Below are 24,656 nucleotides of genomic sequence, written 5' to 3'. Positions count from 1 at the left end.
ATGACAAGACATATATCTGCTGCTACTGCTGTTAAGTCACTTGAGTCGTGTCCGACTCTGTGCGACCCCATATAAGGCAGCCCACCAGGCTCTCCTGCCCCTGAGATTCTCCAGGCAAGAACACTGGAGTGGGTTGCCATTTCCTTCTCCAATGCATGAAAGTGAAAAAATGAACGTGAAGTCGCTCAGTTGTGTCTGACTTTTAGCGACCCCATGGACTGTAGCCCACCAGGCTCCTCCATCCATGGGATTTTCCAGGCAAGAGTACTGGAGTGGGGTGCTATCGCCTTCTCCGTATATATCTGAGACCTAGGTTAAATCTTCAGTTATCGTTAACTACACAACTTAGCTTTGGGAGATTTTCAGATTGTTAAACAGTTATCAAAAAGAAACCAAATGGCTAGAGAGTCAAAAAACTAGTTAGTGCAATATCATTGATAGAATAAATTTTAATTATCTACTTTTATGTAACTTCCTTGAGTCTACAAAATATTTTTCCTCACCTAATTTCAATTTTGGCAAAAAATGTCACCTGACATTTCAGTAAACAAAGGATATCAAGTCCATAATGTCAGCAACCCCCACAGCCACCCCCAGCAGTGCACTCTGAGGGGATTCAGGATGAAAAAAGCAGGGTACTGATCCTAGTTGGGCTTCCCAGGTGGCTCAGTGGTAAAGAATCTGCCTGCCAATGCAGGAGATGCAGAAGACTCCAGTACCATCCCTGGGCTGGGAAGATCCGTTGGAGAAAGAAATGGCAACCCACTCCAATATTCTTGTGGATAATCCTGTGGACAAAGAAGCCTGGCATGCCACAGTCCATGGGGTCATAAAGAGTGGGACATGACTGAGTGACCGAATATTCTCACAAGGTTGACCCTAGAGAGTTAAGGTGTATATCAAAGAATGATTTCAATGAGCCCAGGCTCTTGCATCTTCCCAAAACACTAAAATCATTAACTTGAGATGTGTGCTTTTTTATGTTCTACCACCAGTTTTGTTTTGTTTTGTTTTGTTTTGTTTTCAACCAAAAACTTCTCTATGGGTATACCCTGGCTCCTCTTTTGTCTGTTTGGGGCAGGACCTCAGAGCTATCTGAGAGGTCTTTTCCAGGTCAGAGTCCTCAGTAAAGCCTGAATAAAACATATTTTGCAGCTTGTCAGTTGTGCATTTTTTTCATTTCACATGCATGTCAAACTGTAAAGTCTGAGAATCTGTATGTATCTACATTTTATATATTAGAAAACAAAAACAGAGAAATTGATGACTAGATTTAAGGTTAGAGGAGCAAGTTTCTAATTTCATATGCTGTAATCCTGTTATTGCCTCTGTACCATCCATCATATGTTGTTTTGATACCGAGTAGGATAAGGTAGGGCTTCTGTGTCCCCCATTTCTTGATTATAGAAACTATAGGCTTCATTCAGCCTCCATAACCTTCTCTTGGGTTCCAATGAGCAGAGCAGGTTCAAACATTTGCTAATGAAGGAAGAGAGGGGTTGCTGAGACAAGGGAAGAGAAGCCAAGAAACCATAGTGCAGCCTTGGGGGAGAGTCCTGGCTCCCATTCGAGTGAAAGTGAAAGTGGCTCAGTCGTGTCCAACTCTTTGTGATCCCATGGACTATACATTATACATGTGTTAGTGTATATAAGTATACATATATATGTATATATACATATGTACATAAAGTATATATATGGAATTCTCCAGGCCAGAATATTGGAGTGGGTAGCCTATCCTTTCTCCAGCAAATCTTCATGACCCAGAAATTGAACCAGGGTCTCCTGCATTGCAGGCAGATTCTTCACCAACTGAGCTATCAGGGAAGCCCTCCCATTCAAGGGATACACACAGAAATATCTTTGAGCTGTTTTGCAGATGCTGAAACCTCCACCAGGCGGGAGAAGGAAACTGTATGCTGACCACAAGCACATAGACCCCAGACTGGTTGGAAGCAGAAGGTGGATGATGCCGACCCCCACTCACCTCATTACCAGGCAGAAGAAAGTCCATGAGTTGGCCATGCTCTGCTCCTTGAACACTATAAGACTCCTCACTATCCCCTCCATAAGGGTCACGCAATTTTTAAGGAATTAGTCCACTGTGGCCCTGTTTGCCTGACAAAGCAAGAAAGCTATTCTTTCCTACTTCACCCAAAAGTCTAACATTCAATTCACTGTCAGGGTCCAGAGAACAGATTTGGCTTCAGTTTCTAAATCTTAAACAAGACATTGAACTAGACATCTTTATCCTCATTTTAAACACTAGCAAATGGGACCACAGACAGCTAAAGTGATTTCCTTTAGGAGCCCCGTCAAGTGACAAAATGGGGATTCCAATTCTGGTTTATTGAAACCTAAAGCCAACTTTCTTTCCAGCACACACTCCACTATTTATTTTCAAATCAAGCTGACATTAACTTCCATGCCTTGTTTTCAATGTGTTGTTCAGAATGTCTTTCTATTTAACAAGTTTTTATTTCGATATCTAGATTGGAGGGCATCAAGGTTAAGCTGGAGATAAATGATGTAAAAGGCAACCAGCTCCTTTTATAAAAGCATCTACTGTGCGTTTTCCTAACAGTTTCAGCTGGATGACAGCTGACCTAGTAAGGCAGTGGTCTAGAGGACAACTATATTTTACTTGATTTGGTAGTCTTTAAGGTAGAGTTTACCTTGAGGGAAACATGAAAGGGACTCAGTGCTTGACTGCCTTCTCTCCCTTCCCCAGCATCAGACCAAGCCCCATCGACTCTCTGCAGCCTGGACTTAATGGCTTAGAAACCCAACAAGTTAAAAATATCACTTATCCCTGTTTTCATCCAGGACAGTCAATTGAGATAGCAAAAGACTGGATTTTCCTTCTGGTTGAATTCTTGGTGATTTTTTAAGTACTAAATCATGCTCCAAGGCCAAACTCCAAAGTCTCCTTCATTTTGATGTCCTCCTTGATTCCCCTAATGCAGAATTAATTGCTCCCTTTGCGTTTTTATAGTTCTTTGTTTATCTCCATAACAAAGGCTTCAAAGGGAATCCCAAGCCTTTGAGTGAAAGCTGCTGATGGGACTGTGAGAAAAGCAGATGGATGGATGAGAGAGGATCCTGAAGAAGGAAAACAGCTTCTGAAAGGGAGCAGTTGTGGGGAGATCCATAGGCATTCTGTCACATGAAGCAAGGAGAGGAAAGAGGGAGCAGTGACAAATAAGAATTCTATACAGTTCCATTTGCACCAGAGAAGTAGTTGATGTTCCCAGGAGGGCTTCCTGATATGTGAAGAATGATAAAGAGAATTGACATGGTTCCAGAAAGATGAGAGTGAGTTGGACCCTGTACCACCAGGGACAATGGACACAGCTGAGAATACAGAAGGCTGAGAGCAGGGTATGGAGGCTCCAGACAAGGTCAGTGGTGAAAACATTCCTACTTCCCCTCAGCACCATGGGGTCATGCAGAACCTGAGAGGTAAAGACCAGGAACCATTTGGTTTGTGCCTCAGGGGTTGCCACCCACATCTGCATCAAAAGACACAGAATTGGATGGTGCTAGACATCCAGTTTAGTCACCTGATGTGAAAAGCTGACTCATTGGGAAAGACCCGGATGCTGGGAAAGACTGAGTGCTGGAAGAAAGGGAGTGACAGAGGATGAGGTGGTTGGATGGCATCACCAACTCAATAGACATGAGTTTGAGGAAACTCCAGGAGATGGTGAAGGACAGGGAAGCCTGGCGTGCTGCAGTTTGTGGTGTTGCAAAGAGTGGGGCATGACTGAGAGACTGAAGAACAACAACAAAACTCCAGCATGTTGGATCTGAGCTATGCAGTGATGACTGGGATCCATACACTTCCCTGGTGGCTCGGCTGGTAAAGAATCTGTCTGCAAGGCAAGAGATCTGGATTGGATCCCTGGGTTGGGAAGATTCCCTGGAGAAGGAAATGGCTACCTACTCCAGTATTCTGGCCTGGAGAATTTCATAGACTGGTCAGTCTTTGGGGAAGCAAAGAATTGGACACAACTGGATGACTTTCATTCAAGGGATTCAAGGGATACATAGAAAGTGAGTTGATAGCCATTTGAAAATGTGTAAATAGTGAATATGGGCTTTAGAGAAAACTTTCAGCCTATAGCACTATTATCTCTAGCTGTGTGATCTGGAAAATAATGTTACTTAACTTCTCAGAGTCAGTAATTTATTATTTGTAAAGTTGGGACAGAAGTTTATGTCAATAATAATTTTGTGAATAAAATAACATATTTTGTAAAACTGTTGTGGAGAGTTTTTACATTTGTTGCTGTTCAGTCACTAAGTTGGGTCTGACTCTCTGCAACCCCATGGACTGCAGCACATCAGGTTTCCCTGTCCTTCACCATCTCCTAGAGTTTGCTCAAACTCATGTCCATTGAGTCACTGATGCTATCCAACTGTTAGGTAGTTAGAATAGGAAGAAAGGAGCCCAAAATAGTGGTAACTAAAAGACAAAGAAAGGAAAAAGCCGGTGAAAATAGAACAAAGGAAAGTCTGAGGACCAGAGCGAGAACCTCGGGTGAAACAAACAACACTCGTGGCTAGCCCAATTTACATAGGACAGGCTCGGGGAGAGGGGGAAGGGGGCGGTGGTGGGGGGGGAGGGGAACATATGAGAAGAGGAGCCAAAATTGAGACTCTCTCTTCTTTTCTCTTCGCTTCTTTTGGGTTAGCCTGTCCTCATGCCTCGAGGATGTATTTTCCTTTGCTTGCCAAATAAAACTGAGCTGTAACAAAGTTGTAACCCTGGTCTGCAGTTTAGACTGAGCTGTAACCCAGCTGGAACATGGGTATGCCATTTAAACTGAGCTGTAACCGAGCTGTAACACTTGGTCTGTCCATCACTTAAAATTTTCGCTGTGGCAAGACAGAACAAAAGAAATTACACACTCCCCCGACATCTCTGGTGCCGTTTCTTGGATTTAACCTGGCTGAAACAACATTGGCTCGGCCCCTGTGACGCAGAGGCCAAGTGCAACAGAAGCCCAACTTGGCAAAAGCTCAGGCTGTGGAAGCTGAACTAGAAGAAAACCCAGAGCAGGGGAAGTAACAAGAAGCCCAGAATTCTGGAAACCAAGACAGCAAAAACAAACTCAGCAGAAAGCACAAGCAGCTCAGTCTCCGATTCCCTGAGATCTCCGGTTAAGGCAGGAGGTCCTCGCTCATATGGCTGGAAGGACATATGGCTGAAAAAAACTTAATTCCTTTACAGTCTCTCATTTCTTGTTTCCTTGAAGCCCCTCAAACAGGTGAGCAGCAGTCAGTGCAGTTGAGAGGTTCTGGCTGGGGTTACTTCCAAGTGTGTCCTGAGGGTTCCACTGTCTGCTGTACTCCAGTAGCTGTTGCCCAAGCAGGTGAGGTTTCTTCTGTCCTTAATCTCCTTTGTGCCAAGGATCAAGCCAATGAAAACTGTGAGCACAGGTCAGGTATTTAGCAGATTTTTTCCAGCAGGTTACAAAGGGGATTCCTTGGCATTTTTTTCCCACTGCTTTTTCCTCCCATCCTTCAGCTCCTCTCTCCATCTATGCCACTGCTTACAAAGTATTGGCCATGTCATCATCTTCCCATTTCTGAAGTTGTGTTTGAAACTGTTTACCTAAGATTGGGACTCCAACCCACATGGCAGGGACTTTGCTATGCTTGGTCACTTGGTCATGTCCGACTGGGATTTGAACTCGGCCAAAACCCACAGTGCTTGATTTCAGGACCTAATGAAGCTCAGGTTCTTGTCATCTCATTGAAAAAAAATTCAGTGAGACACACAGCAATAAGAAAGAGGTAGATTGGTTCAGATTCAGAGAGAAGCAAACACCAAGAGTGTGGGCCAGCACAGAGGGCGCACGTGCGGTGGCTATGGAATGAGGTATGGTTATTTTCTAGAGCTGGGTGATTTCATATGCTAATGAGTGGGAGGGTCATTCTAACAATTGGGGAACGACTTACTCCTTGGTCTTTTGACAGTGACTTGGAACTGTCCTGGCACCTCTGGGTGTGTCATTTAACTTGCAGATTGAGGACCAAGATTTAGTTGAATTTGACTTGTCATCTTGGACCCATTTGATTTTAATTGGTTTATGTTATGCCCTTGGGCTATGTCATTCTTTCAAAAGCTGTGCCCTTCCCCTTCCCTCCTGTTTCATGCTCTTTTCCTGAGCCCTCTCTGGGCCCACAACATTGCCTCTACAATCTTCTGGAGGAACAACCAGAAAATAGCTAGTCCTTGGGAGGGAAATACTGTATAATATCCGATCTCTGTAGATATTCAGGCCTTCATTTTCCATGTTTCCTACAACATGTGCAACAACAGCATCTCTCAGTGAACCTGCTAGGGTGGGGGACAGGCGCACAATGCCTGCTAGAAATCCATCTGTTGGTGGCATCCCTTCAAGGGCAATTGGGCTTCCAGGGACAAGGTTTGTCACTTTGGGAGTTAGCCCTGCAGGCCGTTTGGGCCCAAACCCTTACTACCCTTCTCCTAAGGTTAAAACATACCCCCAGATCAAATCTCCACACCACTTTTATGGAACATCTGGTCTGTTGCCTCTTATCAATTTGTTCTTAAGCCACTTACTAACTCCTACAACCAGGGCTGTACCCCCTTGTAGGTAACATCACTCCACCCCACTTATTATTAAAATCCTCTTAATGTACCTAGCAGCACCAGGTAACCCACTCCTCTGTCATTACTACTGTTTTTACCTAGAGTGGGTCTATGATAGTTAAATGTTTATCATTGGAAACACCCTAAACTGCTCTTATGGAGGACTAGGGGAGGAAATCAGTGACTTATGTTACCTCAAGAGCAACAAGAGGATAAGGTTTTTGCCTGTTTCAAGAAGTTCCCAGTCTCAGGGCACAGGCTTGGATTGCTTTACATCATGATATCTATTCCCATCCATGGTGGACAAACTAGTAATGAGTTAAGATTACAACCCCTTAATCCTACCCAGCACTGGTCATGCTGGAGAGTTTGGGGATGCCCAACTCCAGTCTGGGGGTCCCAGGAGGTCGACCTGCCTTGACTCACCTAGGGATCTGGTCCTCAGAAGGCTGTCATGCCTCAATCTGCTCGGGGACCCACCAGTCCAGGGGTCCCAGAAGGTCAACATACCTCTACCTGCCCAGGGACCCAATTCTCGTGAGGCTGACCAGCCTTTAATAAATAAATTCCTTGCTTGTGGGCTATTGGTCCCCACCAATTCATCATGTATCACCCTAATCCTCTCAGTAAAGAAAAAGGACAGAACATGGTGAATGGTTCAAGAACTCCGGATCATAAATGGAGCTATATTCCCCTCCATCCCACAGTATCCAACTATGTAATCTTGGGAGAAATCCAGCCCAGTGCCAAGTGTTTTACAGTCCTGGATCTCAAAGATGCATTCCTTTGTATACCACTGGCTAAAGAATCCCAATATCTTTTTCCCTTCAAGTGGGAGGCTTCAGGAGAAAAACACCAACTGATGACTTGGACAGTATTACCTCAGGGGTTCAGAGATAGCACCTACCTGTTTGGTCAGGATCTTAGCTGGGATCGCCTAGATCTGGACCTGGGATCTAATGGGAAAATATTACAATATATAGATGACCTACTAATTTGCTCTCCAGATGAGAAAAATGACCAATAACATGCAATTCAGGTTCTAAACTTTTTGGCAGAGAGGGGATAAGTCCCCCATGCTAAGGCACAGATGGTCGAGACAAAGGTCATTTACCTGGAAGTTCAGATTACACATGGGTCCAGGAAGTTGTTCTCTGATCGAGTACAAGGGATGCTCCAATTGCCCTCCACCATGACTTGAAAATAGTTGTAAGCCCTGTTAGCCCCCCTTTTCTGGAAACCTCAGAAAAATCTGGATACCCAACTATGGTCTAATTGCCCAGCGCTTATGTGAAAGCTTAAAGGGAGGGGATGATTCAATCCCATTGATGTGGGAAACCCCTCAAAAGAAGGCAAAGGCTACACTAAAACAAGCCTTAACTCAAGTACCCACCTTGAGGTTGCCAGACCAGGAAAAGCATTCCAACTTTATGTCCATGAAAGAGAGGGAGTCCTTGGGAGTGTTAACTCAAAGGTTGGGACCTGAGCCCCAGCCTGTAGCTTATTTATCCAAGAGGCTCAACTAAACTATCTGAGGCTGGCCTCCCTGCCTTTGAAATCTTGCAGCTATTGCAGTCTTGATAGAAGATGCTTTAAATGTCTCTTTTGGGGGCAAACTAACTATTTTTACCAGCCACCAAGTAAAACAACTCCTGAATGGGAGAGGCCATTTATGGATGTATGATCAAAGTATCCTCAGATATCAAGTAATGCTGATGGAAAGTCCAGGCCTGACTATATTCCCTTGAGGTTCTTAATCCAGCTATGCTCCTGCCTACCCCTGAGGGCTCTCTCCCCTTTCACTCTTACCTAGAAACTTTGGACCACTGGACAAAAACCCCAAGAGAGATTGTCAGAAGATCCTCTGACCAATCCTGAGGAAATCTGGTACATTGATGGAAATCTGGTACAGCTTTGTCTTGGATGGAAAAAGAAGAGCCAGATATGCAGTAGTCTCCAATTTTGAGACTATAGAGGCTAAACCTTTGCCACCAGGTACTTCATCCCAATTAGCTGAGCTCATAGTCCTGACTCGAGCTTCAGACCTGGGAAAAGAAAAAAGAGTAGCCATTTACACTGACTCCAATTATGCCTTTCTGGTGCTATATGCACATGCTGCTATTTGGGAAGAAGGAGCCCATTTGACCACCTGAGTGTCCCCAATCAGATATGGTGATCAAATCTTTAGGCTCTTGGAGGAAGTCCATCTGCCCGCTGAGGTTTCAGTCTCCCACTGTAAAGGACACCAGAAAGGGAGCACCGAAGTGGCACGAGGGAACCAAGCAGCTGATCAGGCAGCTAAGAGAGCAGCCTTACAGACCAATGATCTAAAAGGAGTTGTCACCCTAGTTCCACAGACTAATTTGTCAGAAACTCCTTCATATACTGAAGGTGAGACTCTTAAAGCTAAGAGTGTAGGCTTTCAAGATCATATGGGGTGGTTCCAAAAGGAGGGACTCCTTTTTCTGCCTGGAACCTCCAATGGAAGTTGGTTAACTCCTAACATACCACCACTCAGTTAGGGGAGAAGGCCCTCCAAAGATGACTAGAAAGATCCTTCAGAGGAACAGGCCACCAAATGACTATAAGGCAAGTGGTTTCCTCTTGTCCCACTTGCCAATTAAACAACACCCAAGGAGCTCAAAGACCCCAGCTGGCCCAGCCCATCCAACGACATGGGACCTACACAGGAGAGGACTGGCTGATGGACTTCACCCAGATGTCAGTTTCTCAAGGGTATAAATACCTGTTAGTCATGATAAATACATTCACAGGATGGATTGATGGCTTTCCCACCCAGACTGGGAAGGCTAAGGAGGTGGTAAAAAACTGCTCCATGAAATCATTCTGAGAGTTGGTCAGCCCAGGTCATTACAAAGTAACAATGGGATATCATTTACTTTTATGGTCATCTAAGGGGACTGAGCGACTTCACTTTATTTTTTCACTTTCATGCATCGGAGAAGGAAATGGCAGCCCACTCCAGTGTTCTTGCCTGGAGAATCCCAGGGGTGGGGGAGCCTGGTGGGCTGCCATCTATGGGGTCGCACAGAGTTGGACACGACTGAAGCGACTTAGCAGCAGCAGCAGCAGCAGAAGGGGTCTCTAAAGCATTGGGCATTACTTATTACCTCCATTGTGCCTGGAGGCCTCAGTCTTCAGAAAAAGTAGAAAGAGCCAACCAATTCTTAAAATCAGCAATAAAAACCCAGCAGAACTCCCTGGGTTTGAAGCAGGCTTTATCAATAGCTCTCCTCTGCATCTGTATTGTCCCTAAGGAACAGGTTGGTCTTAGCCATTATGAGATGCTATATGGGAGACATTCCTATATCTGGAGGCTCAGACCCTCTGGTCTTATACCAAGGCCATTGGGCAATTCCAACAAGATATACGCTTGTGGGATGTTGACCAGGACCCAAAAGATTCTAAATAGCCACCACTATATGCTCCAGGGACTCAAGTCCTAATTAAAGTCTGGAAGGATGGGTCCCCAAAGGCTCAACTCCAATCCACATGGAAGGGCCCCTACCCTGTAACACTTTCTACCCCCACAACAGTCAAGGTATCAGGACACAACTCCTGGATTCACTACTCACAAGTCAAGCCATGGAAGAAAACAGAGGAGGACACTCAATACACCTGTCAACAAGCTACAACATGCTGTGCCAGTTCCATAAGGATGTATAAAACTACACCCAACCACGGAAGATATCACTCACCCCTGGATGGACACTGCTATAAGGACTCCGAGGTCTGAGACTAGCAAGAGGGGAAGACCCAATGTCCCTTGCCATCCCAGCTCAGCAGGACATAGCCAGAGAGACCTTGATGCCACTATTCCCAAAGAATTGGGCCTCCCATTTCTTGAGGGGGAAATGTTAGGTAGTTAGAATAGGAAAAAAGTTTCCAAAATAGCTGTGGCTAAAAGACAAAGAAAGGAAAAAGCTGGTGAAAATAGAACAAAGGAAGGTTTGAGGACCAGAGTGAGAATCTCAGATGAAACAGAAGTCCTCCCAGTTTACATAGGGCAGGCTCAGGAGGAGGAGAAAAAAAAAAAAAAAAAACATAAAAAGAGAAGCGCAAACTGAGCCTCTGTCTTCTCTTTTCTTTTCTTCACATCTTTTGGGTCGACCCACGCCCAAACCTCGAGAATGTATTTTCCTTTGCTTGCAAATAATACTGAGCTGTAAATGAACTGTAATACTGGTCCACAGTTTAAATTGAGCTGTAACCAAGCTGTAACACTGGTCTGTTTGTCGCTTCAAATTTTTGCTGTAGCGAGACAGAATCAAGGAAATTACACACTCCCCTGGCACAACTGTCTCGTACTCTGCTGTCCCCTTCTCCTTTCGCCTTCAGTTTTCCCAAGCATCAGAGTCTTTTCCAATGAGTTGCCTCTTTGCATCAGATGGCCAAAGTATTGGAACTTCAGCATCAGTACCTCCCATGAATACTCAGGGTTGATTTCCTTTAGAATTGACAGGTTTGATCTCCTTGCTCTACTCTCAAATCTGTACGTGACTACTGGAAGCTAATAACTTTGACTAGACAGACCTTTGTTGACAAAATGATGTTTCTGCTTTTTCATACACAGTCTTGGCTTGTCAATGTAAGAAAGCTGAGCACCAAAGAACTGATTCTTCTAAACTGTGGTGTTGCAGAAGACTTTTGAAAGCTCCTTGGGCTACAACAAGATGAAATCAGTCAATCCTGAAGGAAATCAGCCCTGAAATGGAAGGACTGATTCTGAAGCTGAAGCTCTAATACTTTGGTCACCTGATGTGAAGAACTGACTCATTGAAAAAGCCCCTGAACCCTCCTCCCTCCTCCCTCCCCATTCCATCCTTCTGGGTCGTCCCAGTGCACCAGCCCCAAGCATCCAGTATCGTGCTTCGAACCTGGACTGGCAACTCGTTTCATACATGATATTTTCAGGATGGGGAACACATGTATACCTGTGGCGGATTCATTTTGATATTTGGCAAAACTAATACAGTTATGTAAAGTTTAAAAATAAAATAAAATTAAAAAAAAGAAAAAAGAAAAAGCCCCTGATGCTGGGAAAGATTGAAGGCAGGAGGAGAAGGGGAAGACAGAGGGTGAGATGATTGGATGGCATCACTGACTCATTTGATATGAGTTTGAGCAAGCTCTGGGAGTTGGTGATGGGCAGGGAAGCATGGTATGCTGCAGTCCATGGGGTCATAAAGAGTTGGACATGACTGAGCAACTGAACTGACTGAAGTTTGTCATAGCTTTCCTTCCAAGGAGCAAGTGTATTTTAATTTCTACAACATGAGAGTTGATTAATAAATGTTAGTCTCTGTTGCTATCATTTTGCCTATCCCCCATGCTTTTCCTCAATTTTCTTGCAGCTCTTCTGCTTTTTCCTGTCTAGTAAAAAACCTGCTTTATCTAGATTTTCATTTTTAAAGATTTTGAAACATATCCAACACAGAAAAGAATATGAAACACTTTAAATAGAAATTTCTTGATTTTTACATTTTGAAGCTTTTTAAAAAACCTTTTTATTTTAGAGATTTTTAAACACATACAGAGGAGAGAAAATTGTGCAATGGACACCCATAAACCTGTCACCCAGCCTCGTGACCAACCTTGTTTCTTCTTTATCCTCTTTAACTTGTTCCCACTCATATTCTGTCAGCTTAATTGAGGTGTGATTGACAAACTTAAAAATTGTATATATTTAAGTATACAACATTGTGTTTTGATATAAGTATACCTGTGAAATGATTCTCACAATCAAGCTAATTAATATGTCCCTCACCTCACAGGTACCTTTTGTGGGTGTGTTTGATGTGAATAGTTGCAATCAACTCTCAGCAAATGTCAAGTACACAACACATTATTATTAACTATAGTTACCATTCTGCACATTAGGTCTCTGGAACTTCATGTTATAGTGAAGTTATAGTTTGTACCCTTGAACTAACTTCTCCTTAATCTCCCCATCCACAAGCCCCTGGCAACCATCCTTCTATTCTCTGCATCACCTAGTTCAACTGTTCTAGATTATGGAGAAGGCAATGGCACCCCACTCCAGTACTCTTGCCTGGAAAATCCCATGGATGGAGGAGCCATGAGGTCGCTAAGAGTAGGACACGACTGAGCGACTTCACTTTCACTTTTCACTTTCATGCATTGGAGAAGGAAATGGCAACCCACTCCAGTGTTCTTGCCTGGAGAATCCCAGGGAAGGGGGAGCCTGGTGGCTGCCGTCTATGGGGTTACACAGAGTCGGACACGACTGAAGTGACTTAGCAGTAGCAGTGATTTCATGCAATATTTGTCTTGTGTCTGGCTTAGTTCACTTAGCACATTTTGCCAATTTTGATTCAGATCTCCAAAATTTATCATCTTCGCAGATATGCTAGATCCTCTGGCCACCGCTTCTTCTTGTTACATCCCTGAGACAGGCCCGTTTGGAAATCATTCTCTACTTTGTCCTTGAATGCTTTAGTTCTGTTTACCATAAGCTACATATCATCCTTTGGTACACTTCCAAATCACATAACAGGCTTCCCAGGCAGTGGTAGTGTTAAAAAATCTACCTGCAATGCAGGATACACAAAATACATGGGTTTGATCCTGGGTCAGAAAGATCCTGTGGAGGAGAGCATGGCAACCCACTCCAGCATTCTTGCCTGAAAAATTCTATGCTCAAAAGGAGTCTGTTTGGTTACAGTCCATTGGGTCACAAAGAGTCAGACATGACCGAGGGACTGATCACAGAACTTACATAAATAATTCTCTATGTAACATTGGCAACTTGCTTCTATCAGTGTTATGTTCTGAGATGTATCCATGTGGATATAACACTGTCACTTTCACTTTTCATGTTGATATATGTAAAGCAAGTATATATGTATTCATTTTCATTCTCCATTGTTATAAATGAAAATCAAATATTCATCCCTATGTCAAGGGTCAACTAAGATTTTTCTATATTTTTATACAGTACTTCACTGAAAATTCTTATCCATGAATTTTGAGGACACATAGAAGTTTTCATATGAAATGATGGGGTCAATGGTATGCTTACTTTGACTTGCATAAGAGTAACCAATTTGCTGTTCAAACTGTTGCAGTTTCAGTTCTGATGTGTAAAAAGTTTGGAAAATGTTACTCCCATCCTAAAAACAAGAAGAAGATAAATAAACTGGAAATCACTGACTTTCCTCAGTTTTTGGACAAACTTCTGCCTTGAAACCTGAAGAGACAGGTGAGTCCAGAGAGCAAGCAGCTCACCTGGAGAAGTTGCCAGAACTATAAACTGGGGGGAACATTAAATGATAATTTTGAAGAAGAGCTGGAGGAGGAGTGTGAAGAGAGGGACTCCTGGGGTCCCCACGTGGTCATGGGCTTCACCTTCAGGAACCTATTAAGTTCTCACGGAGAGGGAAGAAGAGGGGAATGTTGTTGTTTGGTTGTGTCTGACTCTTGGCAACCCCGTGGGCTGTAGCTCGCCAGGCTCCTCTGTCCATGGAATTCCCCAGACAAGAATACTGGAGTGGGTTGCCATTTCCTTCTCCAGGGAATTTTCCTGACCCAGGAACTGAACCTGTGCCTCCTGCATTGCAGGTGAATTCTTTACTGCTAAGCCTCCAGGGAACCCATCCTGTTCTTATGGTGATGAAAAACAGTAACAAATCCCCTCTTGGCTCTGACAGAAGAAAGAGGAAGTAACCATTCTGAAATATGTCCAGAGGGTTGTCTGTAGCAAAGGCATGTTCTCCGGAGGGGGGGGGGGGGGGGTACTTATCTCATCTGCCAAGGAGGCATCTTTGTATTTCTGGAGGAGGAATTCTGGTATTTCTGTCTTACCTAGTAGGGCAAGGGAAAGTTAAGGAACACAACCTAAAAATACAGACCTACTAAAAGATAGAAATTTAGTCATAAGAGTATATATCACTGCTTCTGCCCACACTTGACCTTCACACCAACAGGGATCAATTAAAGTTGCAGTAGGTTACAGAAGAAAATGCTGCAGAGGAAGAGGAATTTGAGGAGGCATTCTTAAGAAAATGCAAAATAACAGGAGAGGGAAAAACAAGAACACTAGAAGATTTTAAAGGCTCTGGTACTGTGGCTCCAGAAAATATCAAACACAGCCCAATGATGGCGAAATCAGAGCACTCATATATAGCTGTTGAGTGCCGGGGTCCAGCCCCGGTGGATCCAGGGAATTCGAAGCGGGGACGGCGTAGGCAAGATCAGGAAACAACTGCTTAATTAAATGTTAATTAAGGATATAAAGAGTGGTGAAATAAGGATAGCTCAGCGAAGAAATTCAGTGAAGAAAAGAGGCTGAATAAAATTCCAAAGCAGGGAATTTACGTCACCTACGAAGGCCGCAGGCGTCCTCCCATTCTCCCGAAGGAGAGGAGACACTAAGACCTCCCTGGTCAGATCTTAGAAGCCCAGGCAAAATTAGTAGGCTTGACGCGCTTCCCCACCTCAGAGGAAAAATTCAGCCAGAAGGAGAAAGAAAGAACGACATGGGGAGACCAAATTTCGGTGAACAAAAGGATGTACTTTATTTTCCAAAGTAGTTTTAGACCTTAAGTTGTGCATAGAGGATCGGGGGGAAGGGGTAGAGTCATGCAAGGACAGCAGTTCCTGATCCTAATCGAAGCCAGGCTTTCAAACTTATCATATGCAAAAGTTTAGGTGATTTACATCATCTTCTGGCCAGGAGGCCTGTTAACATTTTAAGAAACTTATTTTTCTCTAAAGGTGATTATTCTAAAGTCAGGCGCCAGCCTCCAAAAAGCATTGGATAAAGTTGCATTCCTATAGGGCAAAGGTGAGGTGGGCTCAATCAAGAAAAGAATTAACTCAAGGGTCCAAGGTTACAAACATTGAGGCTACTACTTACATTTCTATACACCAATTATATCAATCAATACACTGCCAAGGACACAGTAAGTAAGGGATATGGAGACTTAGCAGCAAACATTGGCCCAACAAGTGAAAAACCCTTCACCAATACAATTTCTAATCAATCTTTTAACTACTCAAAGGAATCTGTGTTTAGACAGTTTAGAACAGCTCCTGCCTCTCACAGTTGGGAGGCTCTGAACAATCACATGTGGCCAGAAAAACCTATTCAGGCAGGCTAGAGGATTTCCAAAGGAGTTTGTAGGTTGAAACACTGTCACACCCAGGAATTATTAACTGGAGCTGTAAGCTAACTCTTTTTTCAGAGAGAGGTAGTGGGGGACAGCCCCCCATAAAGTGTAGGTGAAAGCACAAAGCAGAAAGTAGGCAGACTCTAGTTTTGGGGGTAGATGCTCGAGAATTTCCAGGGGGACTCTTGAGGCTCGATCCAGCCTTTGCGTATGCCGAGCCTCCTCCCTCATGACCTTTGCCATGGGTGGAGTTCCTCAGGCCAGCTCCTGGCAGTTGAGAATATAAAATGATGAAGCTACCCTTGAAAATACTCTGGAAGTTTCTTTTTCTTTTTTTTTTTTTTAAGTTTTTTTTTTTTTAAACTTTACATAATTGTATTAGTTTTGCCAAATATCAAAATGAATCCACCACAGTATGAAACATAGAGATACCATCAATTCCACTTATAGGTACATGCACATGGGAAACGAAAACATATGTCCACATAAAACTCATACAAGCATGTTCATATCAGCACTATTCATAACTGCTAAGAAGTGGAAATTATCCAAGTGTCCATCAGCTGATGAACAGATAAACAAAATGAAGTGTATTCTAACAGTGGACTATTATCCATCTGTATAAAAGGAATATAGTTCTACTATATGCTGTCACATGGATAAACCTTGACGACATTGTGACAAGTGAAATAAGTCAATTATGAAGACCACATAGTATACAATTCTCTTCATATGAAATGTCCAGAACAAAGGAATATATAGACTCAGAGGGTAGATTGTGGTTGTCTAGGGCTTGAGGGGTCAGAGAATGTTAACTAAAGCATATGTTTCTTCATTTTTGTGATGTTGAAAATGTAAAATTAATTGTATTTGTAGTTCCCCATATATCTGAAAGCAACATAACTTCATACAGTAACTTTGAATCCAATAGCCTTGTTCAACTCTTTCCTTAGTTCTAATAATCTATAATGTTCTCTCTCTACCCATCTCCCTCTCTCTCTCAGTCATTCTCAATTTCTTTTCTTACTCTTCTAGCTATATAGAAGGAGAGTGGTAAACCTCTAAGTATATTTTTCCCCAAAATGAACTGAATACTCTTGATGACTCTATCGATTATTTTTAAAGGTATATTTTGCTAGAAACACTCAATGTAAAGACTCTTCTAACCATTCTTTTGAAAATTATAATGTTACACCTTACTCCAATATTTCTGAAACTGGATGGAAGGGAGAAGGGCACAACCTTTAAAAGAAAAACATAGCCCAAGGACATGACATAAACTGATTGGAACCAAATGGGTCCAAGATGGTGGACAAGTCAATTTTCCCTAGACATTGAGCTTTGGCTTCCCTGGTGACCCAGATTTATAGAATCTGCCTGCAATGCAGAAAATCCAGGTTTGATCCCTGGGTTGGGAAGATCCCCTGGAGAAGGGAATGGCAACTCACTCCAGTTGACTTGCCTAGAAAATTCCATGGACAGAGCATCCTGGCAGGCTACAGTCCAGGGACTTGCAAAGAGTCAGACACGACTGAGTGAGTAACACACACACACACACACATATGCTCACTGTAAAACATCAGCATCTAAGTGATATACTCACCAGCACTGTGACAGTTCCAAGACCACCAGAAAGGTCATAAAGTGGACAGAGGCTCAATTCCTGGAAACACCAACCCTTCCCCAAAATAGCTGGAATACTCCTCCTACTCATTAGTCTATGAAATTATCCAGTCCTATAAAAAGTGACACCCCCATACCCTGGGGCTGCTCTTGACTTCTGAGATGGTACACACTCTGTCTGTGGAGTGTGCTTCTCTCCAAATAAATCCACTTCTTATCTATCACTTTGTCTTTTACTGAGTTTTTTCTGTGGTGAGACATCAAGAACCTGAACTTCATTAAAAAATAAAATCCTCCTTTTTTATTATCCTTTATTATTTGTATTATTTTATTTTATTTAGTTTGTTGCTTAGTTTTCTATTTTTCGCTCTCTCATAAATATATACGAACTTCATGAAAGCAAGAACTTGGTTTTGTTTTCTCATATAATCCCAGTAACCTTAAGAAATAATTCACACATAGTACGTGCTCGGTAATACTTGTGCCTTGAATAAATGCATATTGCTGAGTTAAGAAAATGATTCCTGTTCCTACTTTGTTAAGATGCACTATCCTCCTACCCAGAAGAAGTTCATGTTTTATTAATATTTATTAATTTTAAACACTTTTATGAATGTAGGTAGATGATCATATATACCTCTCCATTAATCAATTAATATAATTAATTACTACATTACAGACCTGCCAAAATTAAGCCATCCTTTTATTCCTGGGATAAAACACAATTACTTGCATACCACACATATGCACGCATGTACAATCTGGTAGCCAGCCTAGACTAAATGAGACTAAGACTATTTCAGCTGTGAAGATACTTTTGGGATACTAACTTATTACAGGCATGAAACGTATTGAAAACATATTTTAGATATAAAATAAAAAGCATGTTTTCCAATGTATTTTGAAAGTGACCAAGGAATGTGATGTAGCAATGCTATCTATCCCAGAGGACAGAACCAGGGGCCATGGAGAACAATGAACTTGACATCAAAGAGAAGACAAAAGACCAATCTGAGAGCATTTTCTATTCAAGACACAAGACTTAGAGAAAATAATAAATAAAGTGGCATGTGCACTTCTGATAGTGTCAGGAATAACACTGTGTTAGTGGAATAAGTAAATCAATCAAAAACCAAAAATTGTCAAACTATTAAAAACATAAGATCCATCTGTATGCTTTCTGCAAGAAATATACTTCAGATGTAATGATATAAAACTATTGAAAGTAAAAGGATATATAAGTTACATTTTGCAAACAGAAACCACAAGAAATTTAGAGTGGTTATACTAATACCACATAAAACAGATTTGTTTTAAAAAGTCACTAGTGATAAAAAGGATGATAATTATGATTTAAAAAATCAATATTTTAAGAGATATAGTGATTATGTATATGTACTTAACAAAAGAGTGCCCGTACACATGAGAATAAAGATAAAATTGCAGAAAGAAATACAGTTGTACCATAATAGTTGGAAACTTCAATTCTCTATTTCTGAAATATATGGCATAAGTAGGCAAAAAATCAACAAAGACTTGACAACCTAACAATTCACTCAATAACTTCTCAAGTGTGCAAGGAACATTTTCTATGGTAGAACATATGTTAGGCCATAAAACAAGTTTCAATAAATTTTAAAGGATTGAAATCATGCAAAGTAAATGGTCTAACTACCATGGAATGAAATTAAACATTAACAACAGAAGTAAAGTTGGAAAATTACAAACAAGTGGAAATGAAACAATGCCTTACCAAGTAACTAAAGAGTCCTATTTTCCTTGTTGAAATGACTACTCATATATTTGCCCATATTATAATAGTTGGTTTCTTCTTGGCTTCTTGTCATTGAATAGCTGTTCCTTATATATATATGCACAAATCTATTATCAAAACTATGATTTGTCAACATTTTATCTCAGTCTGTGGCTTGACTTTTCATTTCATAACTATGTGTTTTGAAGTGCAATGAGTTTTAATTTTGCTGAAGTTCAGTTTATCAAATTATTCTTTTATGGACCATGTTTTATGATGCTGTATCTAAGAACACTTTTCCTTTCCCAGTATCATGAATATTTTCTCTTGTTTTGTTCTCTGGGAAATTTCATATTTTTATCACTTAGGTTTAGACTTGTTTTGGTTTAATTTTGGTGTGTGTATGTATATATATATGTATATATATATATATGTATATATATATATATGAAATAAAGATTTAAGAATTTTGTTTGTTTGGGTGTTTTATTATTTGTTTGTTTTGCTTGTTTGTTTTGTTTTTACTTATAGATCCATTCAATGGTTCCAGCACACTTTTTTTGAAAATATATTTTATAAATGTCAAATCATTTTAGCATTTTTGTCAAAAATGAATTGATCATTAATGAAAAGATTTATTTCTGGACCTATATTTCTGTTCCATTAAGATATACATCCATATCTATGTAAACAATACATAGATATTGTTACAATACATGTCTTGTTGACTTAAATTTTCAAATTAGGTAGTTTTTCAATATCAAACTTACAACCCCAAGATTTTCTCAATTTTTTGGCTATTTTGATTCTTTACATACCCATATAAATTTAAAATTAGATTTTGAACTTCTATTTTGATAAAGATTGTCTCATGTATGTGTTCACAGAAAGGGACTAGTCCCTGAAGAGACTAAATCTGCTGATCAAGCTGCACTGGACAGGCTCTGCCCTTGCTGCCTGGTCTCATTGCACTGGACATGGCAACCCCTGCACCATCATAGATCTGGCTGCAAGAAAGGTCTGTAAAACTGTGATACAGTGCTTACTTACTCATACCAGGCTGTGGGTCATGCGAATGACACTGGTTCACTCTGCAGTATGAGAGTGAACGGCAGAGGGCATGTCTTTACCCATTACTGACTAGTTGACCACACTCAACTCTTGCCCCCTCTCAGGGTTCTTGGTGCTGCCTCATCTCTGTGGACACTTTTTCAAGTTAACATGTTATTGTTCCAATCAGTAGAGGAGCAGAACTTGATACCCCCAAAATCTCTCTTTGTCATGTGGACTATTTCAAGATGAAAATTATCAAGGCCCAAAAGACTCAGGAAGAAACTTTGACCTTCTCCCTAACTGCTAAGAGAATGTAAATAGAAGACTTGTACCAGGAAGAGAACATCATCATATGTAACTAGAGCTAGCTATAGTGGACAGGAAGGAACCCAACACAGACTGTTTGGTAAAATTCCTCTCTGTGTCCTATTATCTCTGCCTGGCCCAACAAACATTGGTTTACCAAATCTTTGCTTTTCCAGCTCCCTGTGAATTGCCTTCCTCCCGTTTGAAGTCCCAAGCCACTACCCCAACATCTTCTTTTGTCTTCAGCCAAGGATGGTATTTAAAGTGAGGACTTCAACCATTTCGGTGAGTTATACAGTTTTCCTGGATCTCTCCCATGTATACATGTGACTAAACTTTGGTCTTCTGTTAATTTGCATCATATCAGTTTAATGCTTAGATTAACCAGAAGAACCTAGAAGGGTAGAGAAAAATGTCTTCCTCCCTGACAAGTCTGAACAGCTGACTCCAGTCACACCAGTGTGCTCTTGAAGCTGATCTGTCCTGTTTCCAGTTTTCCAGATCATCTGCAGTATGATGATAGTGTGGTAGGTATTGTGAAAGTCACTTGATGAGCTGATGGTCAGGCATCTGGTGGCCCCTGCCATTCACAGGCTTCTGGTATCACTGATGTTGGGAGGACCCACTAAAAAATCAACTCAAAAAATTTAGACACTCCTTTCCCCTCCATTCTCCTATTCCACTCACCTCAGAGAAAGGCACTTGGGTCACTGATCATTGAATAAGGTTGTCACCCGAAAGGGATTTTACCCTCCTGACTGCTTCCTGAGTCATTATCAGCAAGGGAGTGAAAGACTTCTGTAAGCTTATTTTGAAAACTTAGGATTCCACGCTATCCATCCTCAGCTGTGTTATACCGTTCTTTCCCCCAATAGAAGCCCAGACAACTTGGTTGTCATATCCTGTGAGTGACAACAGGACAAAAGGAGCTTAAAGTTTTCAACTTAAACCCTAGTCAAGCTGTGTAAAAATGCCCTTGTCTCTTCTGCATATAGTTTGTCCAGCTGAAAAGTCTAGGTGGAATTAGAGGTGGTAAAAAAAAAAAAAAAAAGAGGTGATATGCAGATTTTGTAGATAGCAAACCCCAGGACTTGTGGTAGAAGCTCACTTAGACTCTAGGATATACGGTGTGGAGAAGAGACACAGAATTGTTCCCGGAGACTTACAAAAGAAAATGCCCTGTGCTTCTCTTGTGAATTGCTACAAATGTCTTAAATTTAGCTGATCTTTGAATGTGCCCTGCCAGATATCTTGACCATAATTTGATCCATATTCCCTTCACTTCATCGAAAATTCTTTTGGAAATAGCAGGGGATGACCTCAGCTCCCACACCAATAAACACCTCATTTTGCTGCCCCTGTCCCATTCTCTTCATGGTGCCTCAGTCATTGTGTGAAGAGATGAAAGCCACTTGCCTGATGGCCCAGGCATGGGACAAAGCTGGACTGATTGCTCTCATTCAGGCTCTTCAGAAATAATTTTATCTAGTATCACTATCAATGTTGATAGTTTTGTCTTTGTCTAAAGTGAAAACCTGTGTAAGAGGGTATAAATCAGTCGGTTGGGCTGAAGCAGCTCTAAAAAAACGAGGTCCCCAAATGGTTTTGCAAAGCCAGGTGAGGGAGAAAGTTTCAGGGTGTGTGATCAGTTCTTGTACAATTCTCTGGCTGGTTGATGGTGATGGAGAAGGCAATGGTACCCCACTCCAGTATTCTTGCCTGGAAAATCCCATGGACAGAGGAGCCTGGTAGGCTGCGGTCCATGGGGTCGCACAGAGTCAGACATGACAGAGGTGACTTAGCAGTAGCAGCAGGGCCTTGTCACAGGGGTTAACATTGTCAGTCCTTAAGCTCCAGGAGGCCTGGGGCTATGTGGTCATGAGTCATCAGGTAATTAATGTCTTCCATTTGGTGAGGGTTTTTTACATCTGTAAAACAACTCAGGAAATGCGCATAACATACTATTATCTAGGTACTTCAGACAGCAATATATATACCCTTTTCTTGTATGTTCCCCCATTCCATCAATTTAGTTGGCTGAGATGTCTTAGAGAAGAATCATGCCAGAACCTTCTTCTCCCATAAGAGGGAAATAAATCTAGAATTTGACAGTAGTTCATCAAAACAGACAACCAGGTGAATTAAGTGACACTTTGACATCTACTTCTTGCTCCATCTTTGAAAATACTAGAGCTGATTCTGCAAATACTGATAGTTTGTTCTTATTGAACCAGTTAACCCTCTACTTCTGGGCAAAATTACCAGCTGATATCAACACATTTACAGCATACCTCCAATCAAGATTCTAATACATCCCTGAAAACCTCTCTCTAGAGTAAAGAAGCCCTTCAAGGCATAAAGCCTGTAATTGAATATTGTAAGTCTCAAACCCTCACTGTCCTTTGTACTGGTCCCTGTAATATTATTATTTTTCCAATGAGAAAACATAAGGGCTGAGGGCAGAGGATTGTTCTAGAACTCTGGGCAATAAACAACACTGTTATCATACACTCAGTGTATCATACAGTGTGCATGCACTGTTCCTTATATGCTGCTAATACCCATTCCTGCATGTGTGCCCAGTCGCTTCAGTTGTATCTGACTCTGGGACTCCATGGACTGTAGCCTGCCAGGCTTCTCTGCCCATGGGATTCTCCTGGCCAAGAGTACTAGAGTGGGTTGCCATACCCTCCTCCAGGGTATCTTCCCTGACCAGGGATTGAACCTGCAGCTCTTGCATTGCAGGCAGATTCTTTAGTGCTGAGCCACTGGGGAAGTTGGGATCAGAACAAGAGCTACACCTAAATCTAAATGTACTTCTTGGCCATTCTAAGATTCCCAAAACCCCAAACGAATCTCGAACTGGAAGGATTTCCTGAGCTAATTGCTTATTACCATAATTGGATTTCAAATTTCTCTCTTGTGACCAAACCTCCTTAGTATATTCTACTAAGGAACAACAACTCTGACTCAACATTAAGGAAATGATCAGACAACATAGCCTTCGAAGTAGTGAAAAAGAGCTTGATGAACCTAATTGCCCTTGGGTATCTCATCTTTTTGTATATGAATATGAAGGAAATGCCCTTGGGGTCCTGGCCCAAAACAAGGGAACCACCATGGACCCACAGAGTATAATAGCCAAGCGCTGGACCCTGCGGCACGGGGATACTCTGCCACCTTGCCTTAGAGCCAATACAGCCACTGCCCTTTCAGTTAAGGCCACTAAGAAAACGATTGTGAGATGCCTTTTAATGGGGCTTCCTTGGTGGCTCAGACAGTAAAGACTCTGCCCACAATATGGGAGACCTGGGTTTGATTCTTAATTTGGGAAGATCCCCTGGAGAAGGGAATGGCTACCCACTCCCATAATTCTGCCTGGAAAATCCCATGAACAAAGGAGACTGGAGGGGTATAATCCATGGGGTCACAAAGATGTCAGACATGACTGAGAGATGAACACTTTCACTTTCCTCTTTAACAATGTTTGTACCTTAGGCAGTAGAAGTTCTCCTGAGTTCTCATCACACTCAACATTTTTCACTCAGCCACTCACCTCCAGTGAAATCCTTTTGTTAACTGCTTCTCATGCAACTTGCATGACCCAGCTTCTCTTCTCCCTTCCATGACTGACAAGGTCTCTCATCACTGCTTGGCCCTGAGAGGCCATATCCTCACTCCCGATGAAGAACTGCAGGAAAGTCCTTTGGTTAATGCCCACTTCTCACTTCACTGATGGCTGCTATTTAAAAGTGGCAATAGTAGATATTGTGCTTGGTATGCTATTTCAGTTTCTTTTGATGTAGTTCAGGCAGCATCTTCACCTACAGCTACTTCAGTCCAACAGACTGAATTATATCCTCTTACACAGGTTTGCACTTTAGACAAATACAAAGCTATCAATATTCATACTGATACTAGATAAAATATTCAGTGGTTCACAACTTCATAATGTTTCTGAAGCAACTTGTCTTTCTTACTTCCAGCAGAAATAAACTTTAAAATGGCACCTAAGTCCAGGAATTATGGGATGCAATACTTTTACCTGCCACTTTAGCTATTAAAAGATTCTAGGATATTCCAAACTTGGCTCTCTGGAAGCTAAAAGAAATCACCTTGTTGACATTTCTGCAAGGAATGCTGC

The 24,656-nt window shown here is 41.9% G+C and overlaps 1 long non-coding RNA gene across 1 annotated transcript in view; it reads right to left on the bottom strand.

Moving 5' to 3' along the window:
* LOC123334629 overlaps positions 1–24,326 on the bottom strand; it is a 54,611-nt gene extending 30,285 nt beyond the window's left edge. The window contains exon 1 of the long non-coding RNA XR_006552610.1: positions 24,069–24,326. This is a non-coding gene — a long non-coding RNA (uncharacterized LOC123334629). The remainder of the gene's footprint in view (positions 1–24,068) is intronic.
* Positions 24,327–24,656: the final 330 nt, after the last annotated feature.

The sequence above is a fragment of the Bubalus bubalis genome, chromosome 8, assembly GCF_019923935.1.
Source record: "Bubalus bubalis isolate 160015118507 breed Murrah chromosome 8, NDDB_SH_1, whole genome shotgun sequence".
In the NCBI taxonomy this organism is placed as follows: Eukaryota; Metazoa; Chordata; class Mammalia; order Artiodactyla; family Bovidae; genus Bubalus; species Bubalus bubalis.
Note: the sequence above shows the minus strand (reverse complement) of the source record. Positions and strands in the feature narration are given on the sequence as shown.